Source organism: Astyanax mexicanus, chromosome 13 (assembly GCF_023375975.1).
Source record: "Astyanax mexicanus isolate ESR-SI-001 chromosome 13, AstMex3_surface, whole genome shotgun sequence".
NCBI lineage: Eukaryota > Metazoa > Chordata > Actinopteri > Characiformes > Acestrorhamphidae > Astyanax > Astyanax mexicanus.
This window is the reverse complement of record NC_064420.1, coordinates 11818700-11828861: the sequence shown is the minus strand read 5'-3', so window position 1 is coordinate 11828861 and position 10162 is coordinate 11818700.

Below are 10162 nucleotides of genomic sequence, written 5' to 3'. Positions count from 1 at the left end.
AGGATCTCCTCACCCCTTTACCAAACACCACAAAATACTTGCACTTATCAGAGGCATCCAAAAACGGGAGCCTTCCTCTCCATATTTTGTACTATTGCATTTTCACACTACGCTCTGGTTATGTTTCACCTTTTATTTGTCCCGCTCTCCTGCTCTCCACCCATGTCTTGCAGATTTAGCCATCCTGAATGCAACTACGCTCACCTTCAAAATTAAACACAGCAAAACGGACCAACTGGGTATCTCAGCCCCCATCTCCCTCTTCAAACTCTCCTCTTCTCTCAGTCCCTATGAACCTCTTACTTCATACCTCTACCCCCGCTATTCACTCCACACTTCCCACCTCGACCCTCTCTTCATCACTGAAACCGGATCACCTGCCACCCGCAACTGGTTCCACCATCACCTCAAGCAGGTGCTTTCTCTCAGCGGATTCAATTCGTTTCACTTCTCCGCCCACTCTTTCAGGATAGGCGCAGCCTCCACTGCCTCTCATCATGGTCCGCCTGATCATACGGTCAAAATACACGGGCGTCTAGACTTCCATAGCTACATTAGAACCAACTCTTCGGATCTCCTCGCTGTTCCTGAACATCTTGCTACCTTTTAATGCTTAAAACCTTTTGGGGTTTCAGCTTCACGCTCCTGCGAATCTGCCCCGAACTCCAGCCCAACTCCTCTGAGTTTGCCCCCCCCTTTTCTTTTCTTCCATCTAAGGGCGTGGGAAATACTAGCAAAAGTAACAACATCCAAATCTTAACCTCAACCATATAATGATTCTGACCAAAAAGCAATGATGTATTAACTGCTGCTTTCTGAGAGCTGTAATCATCATAGTTAGCCATTGTATGCCCCGACATGACTCCTGAGGAACAGTTTAGTATACTGAAATGAAGCACCCCTTAAATCCCCCACATAATACATGCACATGTTTTAATCATATTTATGCTGATGGACCTCACTTTGCATAGTTTACAGTTCTCAAGCCTGTACATGATTTCCATCTGCACCAACCAGGCTACAGTTGTTTAAGATCTTTTTGCCAGATCATGTCTGAGAACCTGTGAACTGTGTAGACTATGAGTGACAATTAAGTCAAATGAAGTGCTAGGCTCTAGATTTCATGTGGGTGCTGTAGTTGTTTTTCATTTCAACTGACAGCTTAATATTTAATGTTTGAGATTCTGCCATATTGGGTATTTAATTTCTCAGTTCAGATAGTGGTGGGTTTTTGAAGAAATGACATTAAACCATTTGGGCATTTGACATTTGTTTACTGAATGCAGTTATCATTTGAGGTCAATATAGTGATTCCTTTGTGTTTTAAAAGTATATGATTAAAAACAGATAGTACATCTAAAGGTTGGTCATACCCACTGCTAACACAGTAGTTATGGGCAAAAATTGGTAACTGACTATGGATCATTGTAGACGCTGTGGTTCTGTACTCTTCCCTGGCATCACCCCAATGCCTTGTTAGACTGTTCCATAAGTGTGACCAACAGGCTACTAAGAAACAGTCTTCATAGAACTATTCTACTGAGCACACGACCTAACTCGACAGAAGCCTACATGTACACACCTTAGCTTAGCTGTTCAGATGCTGACATTTCATCTATTCCTCAGTCCTCTCTACCATTTTAATGGAAATGATTACTGTTTACTTCAGACTTTACCTTAATCAAAAAAGCCACTTTTTGCAGCAATTACAGTCTGATTGACCGTAGGCATTCTAGCTGTCAAATTTTCAAGGTAATCTGATGTATTTCCTGTAGCATCAGCCACAACGTAGTTTGGTTTGATGCAGCCATCCTCCGTACAGTAAAGCTGCTCCCACAACAACTGAATATGGTTCAGCTCCAGATACTGAATGAAACTGGTCTCAATCTAAATTGATTTTGGTTCCAATCAAGCTCTGTCCAACGAATATGGCAAGAAGTTAGAAAATCCTCTGGTAGCGTTCCTTTTTCAAGGTCCCTTCCACTATAAATACTCTATTGTAAAACTGCCAAAAGCATCCCCAGACCACCATTACCTTGACATGCTTGATAGATACCATTAAGCTTTTGTCTCACATCTTTTTTTGTTCTAGTGCCTCATAAAAAAATATTCTATTTAATCCAAAAGAGAAGCTGGTCAAATGGCTGCACATGAACCATTTTTTACAGATGGGTATTTTAGTCTGTCATTTATTTTCTTTTGTTCATTTTTTTCCAATCCTTTTAATCTTAAACTTTTTTTAACATAATGCCAGGTTTTAAACATTCTTTGAAATTAAAGGCTAATAGAGCGGAAACGGTTCCATGTGGTTTCACACTGTGCAGAGCTGCGTTTAGCATGGTCATTACTCAACTAAAGAAAAGGCACATTTCTTTTTCTATGCAAGAACTTTTTTATTGCCACTTTTTTGTGGAAATGATATCTCAGAAGCAAATTTATATTCCAAGGCACACTACGGAATACTGAACTTGCGTCATACCAGAAGCACTTTGAGAATGTGTATTTTTAGAGCCTCTATACACACTACAACTAAGCATTTGGACACATTTCATCAGTGAGACACAATCATTTTTCCTTTTTATAAGATTGAAAGCCTTTAAGAGTCTTTTTTTAAACCCAAAGTACCATATGAACTCACATGCAGCATGAAGAATATAAGCCAAAGTCAGTTATAAGCTTTCAGCACTGCAGGGGTCTAACGGTCTCAGGATACTTCCTGTGAAAAGAACATTCTCATGCATTGTTTAAAGTCCATCACAGCTTTGCAATCGTATGTCAATTACTCAAGTCAATTACTTTTACTTTTATGCAAAAGCATATACAGTATGTGTTGTCAGTAATGGCTCTCTTGACATTATTGACCTGTTGAACGACATAAAAGGCATATTTTGTAGTCCTATTCCCTGCAACAACATTTTCCTTTTGTGAGGTAAGGGTGATTCTGAAGAAGGAGGACAGAGCTTGTTAGTCATTTCAAAGAAGTTGGGTGCACAGTCACCTAGAAAACTATGAGTCACCATGAAATCCTGCAGTGCTCATGTACAGGCTCGTCTGAAGTTTGCCAATGAACACCTGAATGATTCAAAGACGTGCTGGGAAAATGTGATGTAGTCAGATCTGATCAAACTTGAGCTTTCTGGAAAGAACTCGACTCCACATTATCTTGTTTGGAGACACAGAAATGTTGCATTTCTGATGTTCCAAGAACACCATCGCCACTATCAAACATAGAGGCTGAAACATTCTGCTTTTATTCTGTTTCTCTGCTAAGGGTACTGGAAGACTTCACTGCACTGAGGGGCTAATAAATGGTGTCATGTTCCATACCTTGAATCCTGAATAAGAACCTCCTGGTCTCAGGCAGAACACTGAAGATGGGTCGTGGATGGGTCTTCCAGCATGACAATGACCCAAAACATATAGCCAAGGCAACAAATAAGCAGCTTAAGAAGAAAAATACTGGCCTAGCCAGTCTCTGAGCCTTAAAGTCTACCCTGTTACCTTGTGCTAACACTGTTAAGACACTTGCATGTTCAATTATGCTTAATTGAAAAAAAAAAAATGTGTCCTTAAAACAGAACAAGGTACCTAGGAACAATTCAACTTGCAACTTTAGATATAAAGTGAAAGTAAAAATAAAACTTGATTACATGAAATATCACGAACAGTCATTTGTTTTTAACTTTTAACTGTTGAGAGAGACATGATGTTAACTGCCAATTCTGAGTGTTTTACTGGCTACAAAAAGACATGCATTAGATGTGACTCTTTGTAATGAAGGTTTGAGTAGATACTTTTCAGACAGTGTAGTTTTACTAACTAAAATTATAACTCAGTATTTCCATTTCTACAGGTCCATCCAACCGGATGTGACTGAAACATGTGCCCAGGCCCATTTGCCCATGCCTCTCTCTACCCACACACTTTCTGTACTGATCACTTCACCCACTGCTGTTTGCTGATTGCTCTGATTTCTGTCTGGTTCTCTTATCGCCTCTTTAGCGCCGGACCCAGCGTGGGACTGTCTTTAGCTCTGGAGTTCAGCACGGCTCTCTGCGACGGCTGCATTTCCAATGCAGCAGAATCAAGTATTTGACTCTAGTTCTTTCTGACGCAGTAACGCAGGCGATGCCAATCAGATCTAAGTAGGCCTGACAATTCCCCTCACATTCCTGCCTGAGCAGATTTTGGTTATTTCCCATTTCAAACACACCTGCTATACCACTTTCCCTTTAACTGATAAGCTGACGCAGATGAGTTCATAGAGTTATATTATATTTTATTATATTATATTATAATGTAAGAATTTGACCTTAAAATAGCTGGTCAGTCATTGCCACACTAGGCCTTGGACACTGCTGCTGCAGTACCGGTAGAGATGTTTTCCAAGGTGCCCAGGTGCCTGCGAGAAAGAACATAAGCTATTATTTTTACTATGTTATATTTTATATATGTTAATAGCTAAGTCAGCTAGCTATTGTTCACTAATGTAATCAGTAGCTAGTAGCTACCAAGAGATATGGCCTTATTTTATTTACTTTACTTAAGGTGAGCCATCAACTGTGCAGCTTGGTTAAGGCATGTCAGTGTGTGTCTGACTGTTGGCTTCTGTCTAGGTTCTATTCAGTCAGTGGCAGCCCTGTGTTTTCCAGCGCCTATCAGTTTATATATATTTACAGCACATTTGCTATTTAAACAACACAAGCACAAGACATGAAAATAGACTGTTGATGGAGTGCAAGACAGCCTAAATTCATGAAGGGAATGTGGAAAGACTCTTAAGGTATTGGGACATAATCTACATTAAAGAAAAGGCATCCACCCCATGAGTTTTACATAAAATTGTAATAAGGAATTAGAGGCAGTTCAGAATGAGTAGGAGAGGAGAGTCAGGAGGAGAGTGTGCAGGCAGGAGGCAGGACCCACCAGGAAGAAGGTGAGGGACTTCTCACTGGACTGTTTTTTCTTTACACCATAAAGAAAAACTTGATCTGCCTAGTTGTCATTGTATAATTCTCAGTTATTTATGTTTAGATTTCTTATTCTGTACGAATCAGTCATCACCCTTTCCTGTAGTAAAATTACATTACTCTACCTCTCCATGTAAAACTAATCCTGTGTGAATAGGGCCGGAGTATTATACTTCTGCATCTCAGTCAGAGACTCATCACGGCTTCAAAGCTTTGCAAAAACCCATTTTCCACTTTCATGACGACAATTCTGTTCTTTCTTGTCTGACCTTATTTAACTTGCCGATACAGATAATAATATATATCTGGTGAATCAGAACGTGTTTGTTGTTTTTTTACCTCAAAAGGTGAAAAACAGTCACAGCTGCGTTGCCAAGGAAACGACAGACAAGCTGGAATAGCAAGGAAAAGAGCAAGCCTGGAGAGAGGATGTATATGGACAAAATAAAAACTACGGCCCTCTGAGGTACTCCGAACTTTTATTTTGCTTTTAATATTAATCTATTAACAATGTTACACGCAAATATGTTCTTATAGAGCAGCGGTCACTAATAGGCGGACCGCGGCCCGGGTCCGGACCCAGACGTTGTCCAATCCGGACCCAAATCGATAAACTACAGAGAAGGATTTAATTCTGACAGTGTTCATTTAAAGCGGTGGAACGTTTATTGTCTTTATGGTACACATGCTTTGCAGCGCAGTAAACTCACAGACCAATCACGAGTGCTGTAAGATCACCAAACGCTCTTCTCTGCCAATCAGATCTGTGCAGATGCGAGAGCGCAGAGCCACACAGGCGAAGCAGGTGGTGAGAAGTCGGAGAATAAAGCGAGAAAAGCTAATACAGATGGTGCGCACCAGAAAAAAACATTAAAATACTACAGTTATAAAACATACTAACATTAATGTAACCGAGCGGCGTTACTTGGAGGAATTAAAGAGAAACAACCGAGACAAGAGTGCAAAATTGTCCACTTTATGCCACCTGATCAAAACTCTTTAGCAAGAAAAAAAAAACACCCGCTCTCGAATGCGCACTCTCTTTACTCCCAAAACAACCCTACCTCAAAACTACCTTTGCCCCTTTGTTGGTGTATGAGGTGACCATGTCCACTGAAGAAACAATGGAATGAAAGATCAGCTCCTATCCCTGAAGATGGCTGGGCCTACCACAAAGTCTTACCAGTGCAGCACTGTATGGAGCTGGCAGAGTCCCGGCTAAGACACAGGGCTCTGTTGGGTACAGTGGCCATCGGACAAACAAGACTGGGGTTCATCCCTCAGCCACGCTGTGACCTGGCGCCATCTTGTCCTGGAGGAGGTGAGGGCAGGGGTTGAAGAGATGAGGACCAGCAGGATGGTGAGCAAACAGCAGCAGGGAGCATCAACAAGGTGGGAAGGAGCGCTGGAAAGGAAGCTGACCTGGAATGAAATCTGGAAGGCAGAGCCACAGTGCATCAAGTTCATTGTCCAAGCTGTGTATGACGTGCTACCCAGTCCAGCCAACTTGCACACCTGGGGAAAAAGTGACCTACCCACATGTCCTCTCTACCCAGGAAGGGGCATACTGGAACATATCCTTAACAGCTGCCCAGCAGCCCTCAGTGGAGGTTGCTATCGCCTGCGTCATGACCAGGTATTGAGGGCAGTGGCTAAAACCATTTCCACTGCGGTGGCCAACAACAAACACACCCACAGCCAGAGGTCAATACCCTTTGTGAAAGCGGGGGAAAGAAGCCACGAGCACAGCAGACACCACCAGCCAGCCTAATTTTATCTGCATCAGACTGGGAAATGAGAGTAGACTTGGGTAGGCAACTCAAGTTCCCAAAGTATGTGACATCAACTTCTCTAAGACCAGACCTGGTGCTTATATCTTTCATATCCAAGCAAGTACTCTTACTGGAGTTAACGGTCCCTTGGGAGGACTGCATGGAAGAGGCTAATAAATGCAAGAGACCAGTACCAGGAGCTGGTAGAGGAATGTCGAAGGAAAGGCTGGGAAGCCCACTGTGTGCCAATAGATGTTGAGGCTTTGCGGCTCAATCCCTTTGCAAGACCTATACCCTCGTTGGCATCACAGGAGCTGCAAAAAGTAGAGCTATCAAGTCCACTACAGAGGCTGCAGAGAGAGCCTCAAGGTGGATTTGGATCAAAAGGTCCGAAACGTGGGCCAAAGCTGCAGGTGCATTGCAACTCTAGTTTCTTTACTGGGTAACTCACATGAACTAACACATTGCTAGTGCCACCTACAGGATGACTGATGTAACAACAGCTATAAGTTTAACAACTACATAACACAATGAATAAAATATTTGAACTAAAAAAAGCTTTACTTATATAAGTTTGTTTCATTTGTTGAGAACAAGTGTGTAGGCTAATGGTTTGTGTCCTCGTATCCTCTCCATGTTCTTGAGACTGTGCTGGGAGACACAGCATACCTTCTTGCAGCAGTACATATGGATGTGCCATACTGGAGGAGCTGGACCACCTGCTCAAACTAAAAGGGCTGTAGGTACTTCCTCATGCTACCAGTAGTGACAATGACACTAGCAAAATGCATCAATAGAGAAGAATAAGTCAGCAAGGACAAAAAGAGAGCATTTGTGTGTGGCCTGCTCCACCTGCAAAACCATTTCTTTTTTGGTGGTTGTCTTGATGTTACTTCTCCAGTGCATTTGTCTCTTTTCTGTGCACCAAAGCAGGTGAACCTTATTTACAATCACTCATACTTCCTAACTGGGCAGATTGAAATCTGGCTTTGTGTTATACTGTGATTATTTAATTTATTACCAGTGTATTACCTTAGTTTTCTGCATCTGCCTTTCATCTGCTGTTCTTATTCTGTGTATGTATGTGTGGAGCCAGGCCGGTGTGCAGCACAGTTAAGTGTCTAGGTCAGGGGTGTCAAACTCATTTTGGCCGAGGGCCACATTGGCATATTGGCTGTCCTCCGAGGGCCAGATGTAACTTATAAATGTAATAAAATGTAACCAAATGTAATATATGTAAATGAATGTAATTACTCCTTAATGTTAAATAACTCTCAATATATTATTTATTCAATCAAATATTACAGTTGCATGGAAAAAATGTTTGCTTGTTGCTCTATTAACATAAATCCTTTTAATTTGTCATGTCATGAAATCCAAAAACTCCATCAATCAAGAACCAAACTATTCAAGTGAATAGAAATGACATCAAGTTATATTAACTTTGAAATTATTAACTGAAATAAGGCTTAATAAATATAAAATCAAATTGTGAGCTGTTAAGAACATAGCATTTCCTCAGATTTAGCAGTTCCTCATCCAACCACTAGTGGGAGCTGCAGCAGCAGCACCACAAGTCCGCAGTCTTTACTGAGTCAGAGCTACAGCCCAGCCACGGGCTACAGGGCTCAGCTCAGCCAGTCTGGAGCGTTTTTAAAATTTTTAAGTTCTTCTGTGTATGAAATAAAGATTTTTGTAACCGAATAATACAGCTCTCTACAGTTCATCTTTCAGCCCAATCACCTAACAGCAGCCGTTTAGAGCATGAGTCACTGCTGGGATTACATTATAAACAGGTCAGTTATCGCGCTGCTAACCTCAGGATGTTTATAACTACGGAGTTTAGTGGACACACCACGGCTGCAAGGTTAGACTGTTGAAGGCTACTGAAGACTATTAAAGGCTATTGGAGGTTATTGAAAGGGTTATTGAGGGCAGAAATTAGTAAAGGCTGGTTAGATAAGTGATTCACGTCCTCGTCCTTTGCTGAGGTGAAACTGCGACTAGCGCTGTCCCAGTGATGTTTATTAACGTCATTAAAACAGATTTTGTCAGCTATTGTCTTATAAATATTTACACAGAACTTATATCTCTCCTAAAAAGCGTTTATTTTGGTCAGTAACACTCTTCGTAACACAAAAGGCATACCGGTCTTTCGCCTTGAAGCACAGCCGTCCGTCTGCATCAACTTCTCTTTTTCTGGACATTATGGGATAAACATTTATATGTCTCAATTCCACCCGCGAAGTTACACCTTCCCTCCGGCAGGGTTTCCACATCAATGACTACACTGCCGTGTAGTGGCAGTAAGCCGTAACTTCGCGGGTAATACAATCGACAAGCATTGTGGGAAATGTATTTTTTGGTCAAAGAACGCTTCTGACTTATTTATTATAGACACTAAGATCTTACAAGCTCTCGCGGGCCACATAAAAAGACGTGGCGGGCCACATTTGGCCCGCGGGCCTTGTGTTTGACACATGTGGTCTAGGTGTAAATTATAGAGAGGGCTGAGGCACAAGTGTCCCCCGTAATTCATTCTCAACACATCCAGACCTTCTCGCAGACAGATATTCTGGCTGCAAAAACATGTTCGAGATCTACCCACAGATTTTAGTGAAGTCATAGGACTGCGAGGACCACTCAAACAGCTTTAACTCAAACAGTGGATATTATTGGGGATTGTTTTCTGTCATTGTCCTGTTGTAAAAGCAGGCCTGTTTTCACTATTACCGTATTTTTCGGACTATAAGGCGCACTTAAAAACTTTTAATTTTCACAAAAATTGACAGTGCGTCTTATAATACGGTGCGCCTTTTGTATGGATTTTACTCGTCAGGTTGTAAGGAGCAGTAAACACACACTCCGTGCAGCGTTATAGAGAGTTTCAGTGCTATACAGAGTCCAGAGCCGTGCAGCTCCGAGGCTGAGCAGCAATAGCATTAGCTAGATGCTAACCGCTAAGCTAGCTAGCTTATTCACTGAGATCAGTATTATCTAAATTTTACTCGTCAGGTTGTAAGGAGCAGTAAACACACACTCCGTGCAGCGTTATACAGAGTTTCAGTGCTATACAGAGTCCAGAGCCGTGCAGCTCCGAGGCTGGAGCAGCAAATAGCATTAGCTAGCTTATTCACTGTTCAGAGATCAGTATTTTCTAAATTTTACCCGTCAGGTGTAAGGAGCAGTAAACACACACTCCGTGCAGAGCCGTGCCGCTCCGAGGCTGGAGCAGCAATAGCATTAGCTAGATGCTAACCGCTTAGCTAGCTAGCTTTTTCACTGTTCAGAGATCAGTATTTTCTAAATTTAGCACTTTTAATACTGCTGGAGCAGTATTATTAGAGTTAGATGCTAATCGCTAAGCGTTCACCGTTCAGAGGTGAGTTATCGGCCTGTAAGTCTGTGCTGCTTTGCCTG